General features: G+C 44.2%; 1 long non-coding RNA gene across 6 annotated transcripts; it reads right to left on the minus strand.

Annotated features, from left to right (window-relative positions):
• Positions 1 to 4,212: 4,212 nt before the first annotated feature.
• Positions 4,213 to 13,983, minus strand: LOC123997622. 6 transcript variants are annotated; one of them, XR_006832148.1, is made up of 8 exons: positions 13,847 to 13,969; positions 12,694 to 12,977; positions 12,170 to 12,395; positions 7,393 to 7,521; positions 7,068 to 7,153; positions 5,638 to 6,527; positions 5,347 to 5,433; positions 4,213 to 4,810 (listed from the first exon to the last, which is right to left on the minus strand). It is a non-coding gene; the product is annotated as an uncharacterized LOC123997622 (long non-coding RNA). The 6 variants fall into 6 exon arrangements; XR_006832144.1 differs by having other exon boundaries at positions 5,638 to 7,153; XR_006832147.1 differs by having other exon boundaries at positions 7,068 to 7,521.
• Positions 13,984 to 16,616: the final 2,633 nt, after the last annotated feature.

Consider the following 16,616-nt stretch of genomic DNA (forward strand, 5'->3'; position numbering starts at 1 on the left):
CTTTGCTGCTCCAGCTGTCGCTGCCCGTTAAAACCAGCGCCTCTCCGTTTTATCCGGCGTGTCTTTTTCTTTGACTCGATTCGCCTGTAGCCCTCTTCACACTGCTGAAGCGAATCCCAGGCGGGCACCTGCACTCTCTCTGGGTCGGCCGCCCACCTGTCGATTTCTTCCCACGTCGTATACTCCATGCCTCTACCGTCCATAACGTCCTCCTTTCGCTCCTGCCAGTTCACACGCTGCTCGGTCTGTGAGTGGTGGTGGGTGTTTCTGTAACGTCGTTCGTCTGTTGTATGAAGAGAGTCAGACCGAAATGCAGCGTGTAGGTTACTCATGACTTTAATGAAAGTATCGCGGTACATGAAATAACTGATAAATACAAAAACAACAAACGGAACGTGAAACCTATTACAGCCTATCTGGTGAACACTACACAGAGACAGGAACAAACACCCACCAAATACAACGCGAACTCAGGCTACCTAAATATGGTTCCCAATCCGAGACAACGAGAATCACTTGACTCCAATTGAGAATCGCCTCAGGCAGCCAAGCCTAACTAGACACACCCCTAATCATACACAATCCCAATTAATACAAACCCCAATACGAAACACAACATATAAACCCATGTCACACCCTGGCCTACCCAAACATATACCAAAAACACAAAATACAATGACCAAGGCGTGACACCGAGTCCATATTATGTCAAGAACAGCTCAAATAAACAAAGAGAAATGACAGTCCATCATTACTTTAAGACATGAAGGTCTGTCAATACGGAAAATGTGAAGATCTTTGAACGTTTCTTCAAGTGCAGTCGCAAAAACCATCAATCGCTCTGATGAAACTGGCTCTCATGAGGACCGCCACAGGAATGGAAGACCCAGAGTTACCTATGCAGAGTATAAGTTCATTAGTTACCAGCCTCAGAAATTGCAGGCCAAATAAATGCTTCACAGAGTTCAAATCTCAACATCAACTGTTCAGAAGAGACTGCGTGAATCAGGCCTTCATGGTTGAATTTCTGCAAAGAAACCACTACTAAAGGACACCAATAAGAAGACGAGACTTGCTTGGGCCAAGAAACACGAGCAATGGACATTAGACTGGTGGAAATTTGTCCTTTGGTCGGACAAACTGGACATTTTGGTTCCAACCGATGTGTCTTTGTGAGACGCGATGTGGGTGAACGGATGATCTCCGCGTGTGTATTTCCCACCGTAAAGCATGGAGGAGGAGGTGTGATGGTGTGGGGGTGCTTTGCTGCTGGCACTTTCTGTGATTTATTTAGAATTCAAGGCACACTAAACCAGCATGGCTACCACAGCATTCTGCAGTGATATGCCATCCCATCTGGTTTGGGCTGAGTGGGACTATTTCATAGTTTTGATGTATTCACTATTATTCTACAATGTAGAAAATAGTCAAAAAGAAAAGAAAAACCCTTGAATGAGTATTGTATGTAAATGAGATATTTCTGTATTTCATTTTCAATAAATGTGCAAACATTTCAAAAAACATGTTTTCACTTTGTCATTATGGGATATTGTGTGAAGATTGGTAGGAAAAATTATATTTAATCAGAATTCAGGCTGAAACACAACAAAATGTGGAATATGTCAAGGTGTATGAATAGTTTCTGAAGGCACTGTATATATGCTGGCCAGGAGTTTTAACCACTCGACCACGGCTCTGCACACAGTAGGTCTTTCTATATACCAGCTGTAAGTGAACAGAGAGGTAAAATGACTACATTTCAGAGAGTTAAATACTTAATACTTTGACTGACATAGTCAAGAAATTCCTTCCTGTTCTACCCACTTCCATTGCCAAGAGTGTTTTTGGCCCTGTATTGACCCTTCCACTCAAAATGGCTACTCTGATAACACAACGGTCTGTTGGGTTCTTAAAGGACAGGAGCCCAGGAATGCAGCATGATACAGTTGAAGTCGGAAGTTTACATACACTTAGGTTGGAGTCATTAAAACTTGTTTTTCAACCACTCCACAAATTTCTTGTTAAACAAACTATAGTTTTGGCAGGTCGGTTAGGACATCAACTTTGTGCATGACACAAGTAATTTTTCCAACAATTGTTTACAGACAGATTATTTCACATATTACTCACTGTATCACCATTCCAGTGGGTCAGAAGTTTACTTACACTAAGTTGACTGTGCCTTTAAAAAACTTGGAAAATTCCAGAAAATGATGTCATGGCTTTAGAAGCTTCTGATAGGCTAATTTACATCATTTGAGTCAATTGGAGGTGTATCTGTGGATGTATTTCAAGGCCTACTTTCAAACTCATTGTCTCTTTGCTTGACATCACGGGTATATCAAAAGAAATCAGCCAAGACCTAAAAAAAATGTTTGTAGACCTCCACAAGTCTGGTTCATCCTTGGTAGCAATTTCCAAACGCCTGAACGTACCACGTTCATATGTACAAACATTAGTACGCAAGTATAAACACCATGGGACCACGCCATTATCATACCACTCAGGAAGGAGAAGCGTTCTGTCTCCTAGAGATGAACGTACTTTGGTGTGAAAACTGCAAATGAATCCCACAACAACAGCAAAGGACCTTGTGAAGATGCTGGAGGAAACAGGTACAAAAGTATCTATATCCACAGTAAAACGAGTCCTATATCGACATAACCTGAAGGAGTGACTGGTGCACTTCACAAAATATGGCAGCATGAGGGAGGAAAATTATATGGATATATTGAAGCAACATCTCAAGATTAAAGCTTGGTCGCAAATGGGTCTTCCAAATGGACAATGACCCCAAGCATACTTCCAAAGTTGTGGCAAAATGGCTTAAAGACAACAAAGTCAAGGTATTGGAGTGGCCGTCACAAAGCCCTTACCTCAACTGAAAAAGCGTGTGCGAGCAAGGAGGCCAACAAACCTGACTCAGTTACTCTAGCTCTGTCAGGAGGAATGGGCCAAAATTCGCCCAACTTATTGTGGGAAGGTTGTGGAAGGCTACCTGAAACATTTGACCCAAGTTAAACAATTTAAAGGCAAAGCTACCAAATACTAATGGAGTGTATGTAACCTTCTGACCCACTGGGAATGTGATGAAAGAAATAAAAGCTGAAATAAATCACTCTCTCTACTATTATTCTGACATTTCACATTCTTAAAATAAAGTGGTGAACTGACCTAAAAACAGGGAATTGTTACTGGGATTAAATGTCAGGAATTGTGAAAAACCTAGTTTAAATGTATTCGGGCTAAGGTGTATGTAAACTTCCGACTTCAACTGACTGTAGATATAAGTGGGTCTCACAGTAAATGAAGACGACATCGCTCTCTATCTCAGTGCCAGTTGCAGTGTCTTTGATCCTTGGTGCTTGAGGTGTTGGCATAGGGATCCTTCTTGCCACCCCCTCCCTGCCTGCATTACATCCCAGAACTATGAACCCCAAAACAAAACAAAAAGAGCAATGGATGATGTGATGCAATAAAAAAGTATGTTATTTAAAGAAGAGAAATAGATACATTTGAAGATAAATCACTTAATACAATTGACATGTTACCGTGAGAAACATTATTTGAAGAGATTGAAAATGTCAAAGAAATGCCAAAAATACAAAGTCATCACTCTCACATTTGCAATTCAATGACACATATTTTATCGGTGTGTGATATTGCTATGACCTTAAGTTGAGGAGACATCTACTCCAGCCAAAAGAATGAAATAAACTATTTGGCCCCGGCTAGAGGCCCATGCTCATATATTGTGTGACGTTATCATGAGTGGGTGGAGATGTTTCTGCAATCACTCAAGCTTCAAATACATACAATATGGCCACTAATAAACTGACCGGGCTCCACCTTTGAGTATAGTTCTTGCGAAATGGAGAAAGAAGTACCAACGTTCATAAATATTGTTGCGTTTCTTTGAAGTGCCACTATTTACTCAAATTCTGTACATAAACTGCATAGATACATTATAGGTGTTACACAAATCCACTGACGTCTGACTTATTTCAAGTTTAAAAAAAACACTATTGTTGTAAATATCCTGGAACAATAAACATTTCACATAGCTTATCTTCTCTTCTGTCACTGGAACCAAGAATGAGTAGAGTTGACTGCGTTCAGGATTCATTTACAACTCAACAGTGGCAGCGTGAGGACAATCAAGGCATTGCATGTGTCCCATGAGCAGTAGTCCACAGAAGACAAAAGGCAAGGTACAGGTGAGCCACAACTTTTATCTAAATAAAACAGATTACTCTGACCGGTCATATAAAATATTTACAGTCAAAAATACACACCACATATCATAATACATTATGGATAGTGTAATACATTAAGACTAATGGTCTTGAAAGCTGCGTGTCATAGGCTATGACAAATCCAAGGCACTCCTATTTATCTTGGGCATGTCCATGTAAGATACCATGAGGTAATGACTCGTTTCAAGGCGTATGCATCAACAGTCCCTGCACCAGTCCCTGCACCACTTACTGTAACATCAAAAACAATGAGGGAAATTGATGTGGATATATTGACGCAACATCTCAAGACATCAGTGACATAGACAAAATGGCCTCCATGATCGTGTCGATACGTGTGGTTGTTGATAAAAGACAATACTATTTATACAATACACATAATATACTTTATACAATACAAATATATACTTGGAAGTACATCTATTTAATAATAAAGCAGTATATTTTGTCTCCAGCCACGGGGAAAGCCTAATCTCATCGACTGTCATCACCTTCTATCCACCAGCCAATCAAAGTATGGGCTTGGTGTCGTTCCAATCCACAATGGCATCTTTCTATATAGGAAAACAAAACACAATAAACATAGTCAAAGAGCAGACTGTAGTAAATGTTAACATTTTCATTATTATACTTCACTTAGTCCTGCATGTTGGAGCTCGAAGCCTAAGAGTTTCACTGTACCCTTCAATCACACCTGCAACCCTGTACATGTGACTATTAAACACTCAATCGGAATCGGATTACTGTTACATAAAAGTGTTGTACAACAAATGTTGTTCAAAGTATGACTTGAAATATTAATTAGGCAGCATCATAAATCCTTCCATAATAACACATTTGTATTTGACAGGTGCCTTTCAAGACACCCACGGACACGTTAAAAGTACATAATAATCTAAGTGGAAGTCAAATGAAATCCTAGTGCAATTCAAATAAACCAAACAGACCAAATTGTAAAACAGGACAGATTACATAGGGGATAGTGGTGAAGGCACACAAGTGGGATTAGAACAGAGTCAATCAGAGTGCATAGGCTCACTGAAAGGTGTGTTTGAAGGCCTTTTTTAACAAGGAAAATGAGTTCACTCACTTTGTCCGTATACAGTGTTCAAGTGGAGGAATGAGGTCAGTGTTTTGATATCTTGGCAGCCGGCAGATATTCCTGTGCAAGCTACAGCTGGAAATAAACACAAGAATACAAACTCTTCATTAACTTGATATGCTTTATGCTTAGCACCGCATTCATTCGTGACATATGAAGAATGAATGGGGCTAATCATTTCACATCAATAACCAAATCAAGAAGCGATACAAACGGGATGCATCGGTGCCTAGTTCTCTAGCAGGTCAAACCAACCCATCATCAGTGTTCTATACGTACCGTGAGGCAGATTTCCTCCTGCTGATTGGCTCGGCCATCAGCAGGAGCCCACACTGAGCCCACACTGGTCACTCAACAGCTGCTCCTGCGCACCGAAGAGCACGCTGAAATGGCTCTCGCTGCCCATCGCCCAGATAGGGAACTTGGGAGTCTTCAGGTTGGAATTCAGCCTTCAAAACATATCAAACCATACATGATCATAAAAGCAAAAGGTATCTGGAAATGGAGCATCTTGGTTGATGAGAGTAGCCACGGGCATTGATTAAGTCAAAAAGAGTGGACTAAAAACAAAAACTTATTTGGTTGTTTGTGTTGCTCTATGCGGAAAGTGTTAATAACTAATTAGTCGTGATTTTAAAATAGTGCAGAAGGATTGAGTAGAGGTAGACTCAGCGAGGTGACGTTGCAACGAGCAGCATGGCAGATATTGAGATGAGTGTGTTGCAAGACTTTGCTCTCACAGTCACACAGAGTATCTGCACATGTGCACTGGGCCGCTTCACGCTACTACAATGTGGCAACTACAGGACCAAAAACAGAGGAGAAGTTTAGCTTCACTCCTTAAGCCTCTTAGTTGGTGCGCTAATTGACCCACCGTGTGTTTACTTCGTGCATGCAACATCATCTCGTTGAGTCTACCTTTAAAGGCGCAATCTGTAGAATGTACAGTAGATCTATGGCAATTTCAACAGCAGAAGATGTGTCATGTAACCACGTGTTTTTACCTTGCAGATATTATAACGTTCTAAATAAAGACGGCATTTTAATGTCACTGCGACCTCTTGTTCCCTTAAGAAGGTTCAGGTTTCCAGTGCCTGAATCGAGCTCCTTGTGGTTGTTGAAGACATTCAATACAAGCCCGTCCAAAACCACAATAAATTGACAAGCTCCTATGGAACGATGACAACCAAAATAAATGTCACGGTTAATCAAGTTTAAATTATTACACTGAACATATAAAGTAATATAATATTCCCCTTGCGCAACAACAAAAAAACCTTGTCCAAGATTAATACAACAACACAGCCATTGGATCTCAGCAGTGGCCAACGTGAGGCCCCGTGTTCTCATAGTACCGGAGGGACTTAATCTCCTGGTGACAAAATGCCATGTGAAGTCAAGACGGAATTAAATACTGGAATTTACAGAACGTTCTATGACTTAATACTCACTGATGTAAGTCAAGAAAGCACTCCTATATGTTAATTAATGGTTGGTGAAGAACATTTAATTCACCATAATAAGTACTACGTCCCAAATAGCACCCTATTCCCTATATAGTGCATTACTTTTGACATATAGCCCCTGGTCAAAAGTAGTGCACTATATAGGGAATATGGTGACATTTGGGATGCACCTCTGTCTGATTGATATGTTATCTCTATGCAGGGTGGTATAACTATACCATTACAAAGGTGATCCAATCCTACCTTCTTCTGTACAATCCCATATCTCAGATACGGTGTATCTGAGAATGTGAAACTCTGACTCCTCCACTCGGCACTGCAAAAAACTGCTGCTAGATCCAAGAATGCGCCATTTCAGGGTAGAAAACACAGAAAGACATTATCACTAAACATCACAGCATTTGAACTCAAACCAGGCCAAATATTTGAGCTCCTGTCCAGTAATCATATACGAGCCCAAATAGAACCCTATTTCCTATTTAGCGCACTACCTTTGATCAGAGCCCATAGGGCTCTGGTCAAAAGTAGTGACCTATGTAAGGAATAGGGTGCCATTTGGGATGCAAACCATGGGTTGACTATCAGAACTGGGCTGAGGCAAACTGGAGGAGTGGAAGGACACTCTGGAGAGCTCACTCAACTCGACCTCATCATCATCAATGTCTGCAATCAAATATATGGTCCACGTCATCCAATACTGCAACAGAAGTGTCATAATGATAACAATGGACATTGAATGAATGTTGCATTCAGCTTGATAAAATTGTATAATTACCCAAAATCTTCTCTGACATGTGCAGATCGTAATTTTGATTGGTCATTGATTTTGTTTTTGAAAATAAATACACTGCTCAAAAAAATAAAGGGAACACTAAAATAACACATCCTAGTTCTGAATGAATGAAATATTCTTATGAAATACTTTTTTCTTTACATAGTTGAATGTGCTGACACAACATTTACATTACATTTAAGTCATTTAGCAGACGCTCTTATCCAGAGCGACTTACAAATTGGTGCATTCACCTTATGACATCCAGTGGAACAACCACTTTACAATAGTGCATCTAAGTATTTTAAGGGGGGGGTGAGAAGGATTACTTTATCCTATCCTAGGTATTCCTTAAAGAGGTGGGGTTTCAGGTGTCTCCGGAAGGTGGTGATTGACTCCGCTGTCCTGGCGTCGTGAGGGAGTTTGTTCCACCATTGGGGAGCCAGAGCAGCGAACAGTTTTGACTGAGCTGAGCGGGAACTGTACTTCCTCAGTGGTAGGGAGGCGAGCAGGCCAGAGGTGGATGAACGCAGTGCCCTTATTTGGGTGTAGGGCCTGATCAGAGCCTGGAGGTACTGAGGTGCCGTTCCCCTCACAGCTCCGTAGGCAAGCACCATGGTCTTGTAGCGGATGCGATTCAACTGGAAGCCAGTGGAGAGAGCGGAGGAGCGGGGTGACGTGAGAGAACTTGGGAAGGTTGAACACTAGATGGGCTGCGGCGTTCTGGATGAGTTGTAGGGGTTTAATGGCACAGGCAGGGAGCCCAGCCAACAGCGAGTTGCAGTAATCCAGACGGGAGATGACAAGTGCCTGGATTAGGACCTGCGCCGCTTCCTGTGTGAGGCAGGGTCGTACTCTGCGGATGTTGTAGAGCATGAACCTACAGGAACGGGCCACCGCCTTGATGTTAGTTGAGAACGACAGTTTGTTGTCCAGGATCACGCCAAGGTTCTTAGCGCTCTGGGAGGAGGACACAATGGAGTTGTCAACCGTGATGGCGAGATCATGGAACGGGCAGTCCTTCCCCGGGAGGAAGAGCAGCTCCGTCTTGCCGAAGTTCAGCTTGAGGTGGTGATCCGTCATCCACACTGATATGTCTGCCAGACATGCAGAGATGCGATTCGCCACCTGGTCATCAGAAGGGGGAAAGGAGAAGATTAATTGTGTGTCGTCTGCATAGCAATGATAGGAGAGACCATGTGAGGTTATGACAGAGCCAAGTGACTTGGTGTATAGCGAGAATAGGAGAGGGCCTAGAACAGAGCCCTGGGGGACACCAGTGGTGAGAGCGCGTGGTGAGGAGACAGATTCTCGCCACGCCACCTGGTAGGAGCGACCTGTCAGGTAGGACGCAATCCAAGCGTGGGCCGCGCCGGAGATGCCCAACTCGGAGAGGGTGGAGAGGAGGATCTGATGGTTCACAGTATCGAAGGCAGCCGATAGGTCTAGAAGGATGAGAGCAGAGGAGAGAGAGTTAGCTTTAGCGGTGCGGAGCGCCTCCGTGATACAGAGAAGAGCAGTCTCAGTTGAATGACTAGTCTTGAAACCTGACTGATTTGGATCAAGAAGGTCATTCTGAGAGAGATAGCGGGAGAGCTGACCAAGGACGGCACGTTCAAGAGTTTTGGAGAGAAAAGAAAGAAGGATACTGGTCTGTAGTTGTTGACATCGGAGGGATCGAGTGTAGGTTTTTTCAGAAGGGGTGCAACTCTCGCTCTCTTGAAGACGGAAGGGACGTAGCCAGCGGTCAGGGATAAGTTGATGAGCGAGGTGAGGTAAGGGAGAAGGTCTCCGGAAATGGTCTGGAGAAGAGAGGAGGGGATAGGGTCGAGCGGGCAGGTTGTTGGGCGGCCGGCCGTCACAAGACGCGAGATTTCATCTGGAGAGAGAGGGGAGAAAGAGGTCAGAGCACAGGGTAGGGCAGTGTGAGCAGAACCAGCGGTGTTGTTTGACTTAGCAAACGAGGATCGGATGTCGTCGATCTTCTTTTCAAAATGGTTGACGAAGTCATCTGCAGAGAGGGAGGAGGGGGGAGGGGGAGGAGGATTCAGGAGGGAGGAGAATGTGGCAAAGAGCTTCCTAGGGTTAGAGGCAGATGCTTGGAATTTAGAGTGGTAGAAAGTGGCTTTAGCAGCAGAGACAGAGGAGGAAAATGTAGAGAGGAGGGAATGAAAGGATGCCAGGTCCGCAGGGAGGCGAATTTTCCTCCATTTCCGCTCGGCCTTCCGGAGCCCTGTTCTGTGAGCTCGCATTGAGTCGTCAAGCCACGGAGCGGGAGGGGAGGACCGAGCCGGCCTGGAAGATAGGGGACATAGAGAGTCAAAGGATGCAGAAAGGGAGGAGAGGAGGGTTGAGGAGGCAGAATCAGGAGATAGGTTGAAGAAGGTTTGAGCAGAGGGAAGAGATGATAGGATGGAAGAGGAGAGAGTAGCGGGGGAGAGAGAGCGAAGGTTGGGACGGCGCGATACCATCCGAGTAGGGGCAGTGTGGGAAGTGTTGGATGAGAGCGAGAGGGAAAAGGATACAAGGTAGTGGTCGGAGACTTGGAGGGGAGTTGCAATGAGGTTAGTGGAAGAACAGCATCTAGTAAAGATGAGGTCGAGCGTATGCCTGCCTTGTGAGTAGGGGGGAAGGTGAGAGGTGAGGTCAAAAGAGGAGAGGAGTGGAAAGAAGGAGGCAGAGAGGAATGAGTCAAAGGTAGACGTGGGGAGGTTAAAGTCGCCCAGAACTGTGAGAGGTGAGCCGTCCTCAGGAAAGGAGCTTATCAAGGCATCAAGCTCATTGATGAACTCTCCGAGGGGACCTGGAGGGCGATAAATGATAAGGATGTTAAGCTTGAAAGGGCTGGTAACTGTGACAGCATGAAATTCAAAGGAGGCGATAGACAGATGGGTAAGGGGAGAAAGAGAGAATGACCACATGGGAGAGATAAGGATCCCTATGCCACCACCCCGCTGACCAGAAGCTCTCGGGGTGTGCGAGAACACGTGGGCGGACGAAGAGAGAGCAGTAGGAGTAGCAGTGTTATCTGTGGTGATCCATGTTTCTGTCAGTGCCAAGAAGTCGAGGGACTGGAGGGAGGCATAGGCTGAGATGAACTCTGCCTTGTTGGCTGCAGATCGGCAGTTCCAGAGGCTACCGGAGACCTGGAACTCCACGTGGGTCTGCGCGCTGGGACCACCAGATTAGGGAATGGCAGTGCCACGCGGTGTGGAGCGTTTGTATGGTCTGTGCAGAGGGAGAGAACAGGGATAGACAGACACATAGTTGACAGGCTACAGAAGAGGCTACGCTAATGCAAGGAGATTGGAATGACAAGTGGACTACACGTCTGGAATGTTCAGAAAGTTAACTTACGTAGCAAGAATCTTATTGACTAAAATTATTAAAAATTATACAGTACTGCTGAAGTAGGCTAGCTGGCAGTGGCTGCGTTGTTGACTTTGTAGGCTAGCTGACAGTGGCTGCGTTGTTGACACTACACTAATCAAGTCGTTCATTGAGTGTAGTAGTTTCTAAGTGCTGCTATTCGGGGGCTTGAGCTGGCTAAGCAGTGTATTATTACCCAAAATTAAAAGAACGACAATAGCTGGCTAGCTAACCTAGAAAATCGCTCTAGACTACACAATTATCTTTGATACACAGATTTTGTAGCTAGCTATGTAGCTAGATCAAACAAATCAAACCGTTGTGCTGTAAAAATGAAATGAAAAATGTGATACTACCTGTGGAGCGAATAATGCGACATCCTAGTTGTTGAGTGCGGAAGTTCTATTCAGTAGACGTTTCTGTTGGCTAAATAGCAGTGTCTCCTACGTTAAGGACGACAAATAGCTGGCTAGCTAACCTGGTAAATTAAGATAATCACTCTAAGACTACACGCTCTAAACTACACAATTATCACCCTCATGGAGTCTGTTTCTCACCGTTTGAGCAGACACATGCACATTTGTGTCCTGCTGGAGGTCATTTTGCAGGGCTCTGGCAGTGCTCCTCCTTGCACAAAGATAGCCTCCTCCACGTCTCCTGATGTACTGGCCTGTCTCTTGGTAGCGCCTCCATGCTCTGGAGACTACGCTGACAGACACAGCAAACCTTCTTGCCACAGCTCGCATTGATGTCCCATCCTGGATGAGCTGCACTACCTGAGCCACTTGTGTGGGTTGTAGACTCCGTCTCATGCTACCACTAGAGTTAAAGCACCGCCAGCATTAGCATTCAAAAGTGACCAAAACATCAGCCAGGAAGCATAGGAACTGAGAGGTGGTCTGTGGTCACCACCTGCAGATCCACTCCTTTATTGGGGGTGTCTTGCTAATTGCCTATAATTTCCACCTGTTGTCTATTCCATTTGCACAACAGCATGTGAAATTTAATGTCAATCAGTGTTGCTTCCTAAGTGGACAGTTTGATTTCACAGAAGTGTGATTGACTTGGGAGTTACATTGTGTTGTTTAAGTGTTCCCTTTATTTTTTTGAGCAGTGTAAATACAAATATATTAAATAGGCAACAGTAAGAAATATGAAATTCTCTGATCATGAAAACAGTTGAAGGAAATTCAAAGCTCCTTACTTATTTTTTTCCTACTCTCTCAAGCCCATATCCATCTTCATCACTTCCTTTCCCCGGTGTGCTATGTGGCTGTTGGCTTTCTCTCAGCAGGGGAGAACTCGGTCAGCCCCGTAACCATTCTCTGTGACTGGACAATCAATGGAGGCCCATCTCTGCTGTTTTTGCTGTCTTCATCATTTACCAGAAGAAGATTAGGGTGTCGAGTCTGGCATTATCTATTGGATTCCTTAGAGAAAACACAATTCAAATAACCAAATAAGGGAATAGTGAGCTTTCATCAGTTATATGTATCACAAGTGTCAGTTCAGTGAAGATGCTGTATCCATGATTATGAATATACAAATCCCTTATACCAATACAGGGTTGTATTCACAAGGCACCAAACTGGAGAAAACAGTCAAACAGGGAGGGACTGAACTTCTCCAATTTAAAAAAAAAAATCATTTTGTTTTCCGTTGTGAAGCGTTTTACTACAGTGTGCACTAATGAATACTACCCAGGTTTCATTTAGTCAAACACTGTACCTGGGTAGAACTAGCTATGGGGACCTGCAATCATGCCTTGTCTGAGGCGGCTTGTTTTCTTCTTATGAGTACTCTCTGAGGTGACAACAGTATTTTTGTCTGAAAAGGATTCCCTCTTAGTGGAGATGTCATTATCTAGGAAGGAATGTACAGGCTGTCGGTCCTGCTGGCTCTGGCTAAGTTTATGGCTCCAGATACTTCTCTGGGTAGTTGTGGGGTGAGTATCTGATGCTTCAAATGATGATAATGTACAATGTGATGGACAGACAACCTCTGTAAACAACCTGTGACAGAAACAAATCACAAAGAAGACATCAACACAGAACCCTTGCAAATAATCTAACTAACATGTTGCCTCATGACAGCTGAGATCTAGTTCTGGTTGCTGAGAGGATCTAGTAAAATGCCTTTAGTTTATACCTTGACATTTCAGTTTTGTTGAAAATAAATTCAGTAGTGTTCTCTTCTGTGCTGAGGTTGTCATCATACACTGTTTGTGTCACTGTTGGAAACTTTGTCAATAACTTCTGTATAACGTTAGTTGATTTGGTCTGGATGGCATCGCTGTTGAAACCTGTCCTGTCATCTTTATGTCTAATATGATTTCTTACAATGATTTCCAACATTGATTTTAAGGGACAGTCTTTATCATTGAATAAAATATTACAATCAGCATATTAGTTAATAGATAGTTATGTTCCATTTTCACTCTCAATAAATTCAAACGCATCTTTGTTTCATTAGCTAGCTAGCTAGATTACCTTGTTTTTCTTAGACTGATCAGGTAAAACATCAGTCGCAGGTCGGGCCTATTGCTGATGCTGGCATCTGATGCGCTTGACTTTATCCATGCAAGCAATCGTTTGCTCCCCGTAATTTGGTGTGTGCAGGTAAACAAACATGGACTGAGCGTGTTGTTAGCTAGCACAACTGTAACGTTACCCGTTCAAATTATGGCTAATAATGCTAGCTACGTTCTCTAACTGTCTAGCTACATTATTTAATATTATCTGTTTGTAAACACACTTTTCACAAATCCAGATTATATGGGGGTGTTGTTTTACGTTCGACGGGCTAACGCGTTAGCCAGTTGAGAGATAACTAAGCGTTTGCATTTGATTCCTATTTCAAATGTGCACATATCTCCACCTACCTTCCGACAGAGAAATTCCCGCACAAGCGATGCAGCAATTTGTTCAACCTGTACACACATCATTTGTCATGGATTACATATTCCTAAACGAAAATGTTGCTAGCTAACCAGCTACACTAAACAACTATGTGTTTCTATGGTAACGGGCCATGAGTGATGCTGGCTGGGCCAAATGAGGTTGGCTTTGCCATTTCTTGATAGAATGGTTAAATACAGCAAAGTTTACGTTGTGTCAAAAGCAGCTGTTTTTTTATAGTTTTTTTATTATTTTTTTTACAACAAAAACAACTTGAATGGAATTATTTTCGTCTCCATAGTAGAATTACAACGAGAAATGTGAGGAATATAACACTTTAGTTCATTTGGAGTGGTAAATTCCCCCAGCAAGAAAACCAAATAATGTCGCTCAAACAGAAAGGGGAGCTAACAAAAAGTCACTGACAACAACCAAAACGAAACAGGTGGTGTTTTCGGGGGGGGGGGGGGGGGTTCTGAAAGACACTCATGGGATGTCCACTGAATGTTGTCTAGCAACAGCAGGGACCTAAAAGACAACCACCACGAGCACCCACTAAATGTGTCCAAGAACAGGAAAACAAAATAAAATCCTACACCAAACAATTTAGCAAAATGAAAACAGTGGAGATCAGATTGAGGATTGCTTGTCTGCAAATCAAAATAGGGAGAGCCATCTAAAGGTGTTGAAAATCAACATCTCTCAAGACAACTGGAGCCAGCCACTCTTAAATAGCACCTGGGCCAGCACAGGTGAAACACCTTCCCACTAACGAGATGGCAACCAGCACAGGTTTAACACACTGACCAAAGAGGTGACACACTCGGTGTGCCCTATGTGCTAACATGCTAAAGTCCAATCTCAAAACATAAATGGAAAAATCAAAAACCTGTAAGAGGTTGCACATGCTGCAGCTACTCTTCCTGGGGTCCACATAAATCATAAAATACATGACTGAGTACACAGTTATAGACAAGAACAACATAAGATATTATTACATTAAAATGTCAATTAAAAGTCATATTGTCAAGCCACCAAGAGACAATAACAACAGAAATGCTACGCCTTGGTCATTGTATTTTGTGTTTTCCTTAATTATTTGTTCAGGCCAGGGTGTGACATGGGTTTATTGTGTTGTCTTATTGGGGTTTTTATAGGCATTGGGATTGTGGTTTATTAGGGGTGTGTCTAGCATAGGCTTGGCTGCCTGAGGCGGTTCTCAATCAGAGTCAGGTGATTCTCGTTGTCTCTGATTGGGAACCATATTTAGGTAGCCGGGGTTTCACTGTGTATTTCGTGGGTGATTGTTCCTGCCTCTGTGTAGTTGTTCACTAGACAGGCTGTATTTAGGTTTTCACGGTCCGTTTGTTGTTTTTTGTATTTATTCAGTTATTTCATGTATCGTTATTTTGTTTCATTAAATACATGAGTAACCACCACGCTGCATTTCGGTCCGACTCTCTTTCGACAAACGAAGAACGCCGTTACAGAATCACCCACCACACACGGACCGAGTGGCGTGGTTACAGGCAGGAGCAGTGAAGGGAGGACGTTATGGACAGCAGAAGTATGGAGTATACGACATGGGATGAAATAGACAGGTGGGCGGTCGACCCAGAGAGAGTGCCGGAGCCCGCCTGGGATTCGCTGGAGCAGTGCGAAGAGGGCTATAGGAGAATGGAGTTGGAGAGGCAATCACGACGGCGCAGAGGAAAGCCCATGAGTCAGCCCCAAAAATGTATTGGGGGGGGGGGCTCAGAGGGAGAGTGGCAGAGTCTGGAAATAGACCTGAGCCAACTCTCCTTGTTAATCGTGAGGAGCCAAGGAGGAGACCAGAACCAGAGCCGGTGTTAGAGGTGAGCGAAACAGAGACTGTGAAGGAGTTAATGGGGAAGTTGGAGTGGAGAGTAATGAGGGAGTTGCTAGCTTGGTGCTTTAGGTACCACCAGTGCCAGCACCACGCATCAGGCCTACAGTGCGCCTCGCCTCTCCTGCGCTGCCGGAGCCTCCCGCCTGTTCAGCGCTATCAGAGCCTTCCTCTACAGCGCTGCTGGAGTCTCCTGTCTGTTCAGCGCTATCAGAGCCTTTCTCCTCTCCTGCGCTACCGGAGTCTCCCGCCTGTTCAGCGCTTCTAGAGCCTTCCCCCTCTACAGTCTGCAAGGAGCTGTCAGCCTGCATGGAGCAGCCAGAGCTGCCAGTCTGCAAGGAGCTGCCAGTCTGCAAGGAGATGCCAGTCTGCAAGGAGCTGTCAGTCTGCAAGGAGCTGTTAGCCTGCATGGAGCAGCCAGAGCTGTCAGTCTGCAAGGAGCTGCCAGTCTGCAAGGAGCTGTCAGTCTGCAAGGAGCTGTCAGCCTGCATGGAGCAGCCAGAGCTGTCAGTCTGCAAGGAGCTGTCAGTCTGCAAGGTCCTGCCAGCCTGCATGGAGCAGCCAGAGCTGTCAGTCTGCATGATGCAGCCAGAGCTGCCAGTCTGCATGGAGCAGCCAGAGCTGCCAGTCTGCATGGAGCAGCCAGAGCTGTCAATCTGCATGGAACAGTAAGAGCTGCCAGTCTGCATGGAGCAGCCAGAGCTGTCAGTCTGCATAGAGCAGCTAGATCAGCCAGTCAGCCATGATCTTCTAGATCTGCCAGTCAACCAGATTCTTCCAGATCTGCCAGTCAACCAGATTCTTCCAGATCTGCCAGTCAACCAGTCTCTTCCAGATCTGCCAGTCAACCAGTCTCTTCCAGATCTGCCAGTCAACCAGAATCTTCC

Source organism: Oncorhynchus gorbuscha, linkage group LG15 (assembly GCF_021184085.1).
Source record: "Oncorhynchus gorbuscha isolate QuinsamMale2020 ecotype Even-year linkage group LG15, OgorEven_v1.0, whole genome shotgun sequence".
NCBI lineage: Eukaryota > Metazoa > Chordata > Actinopteri > Salmoniformes > Salmonidae > Oncorhynchus > Oncorhynchus gorbuscha.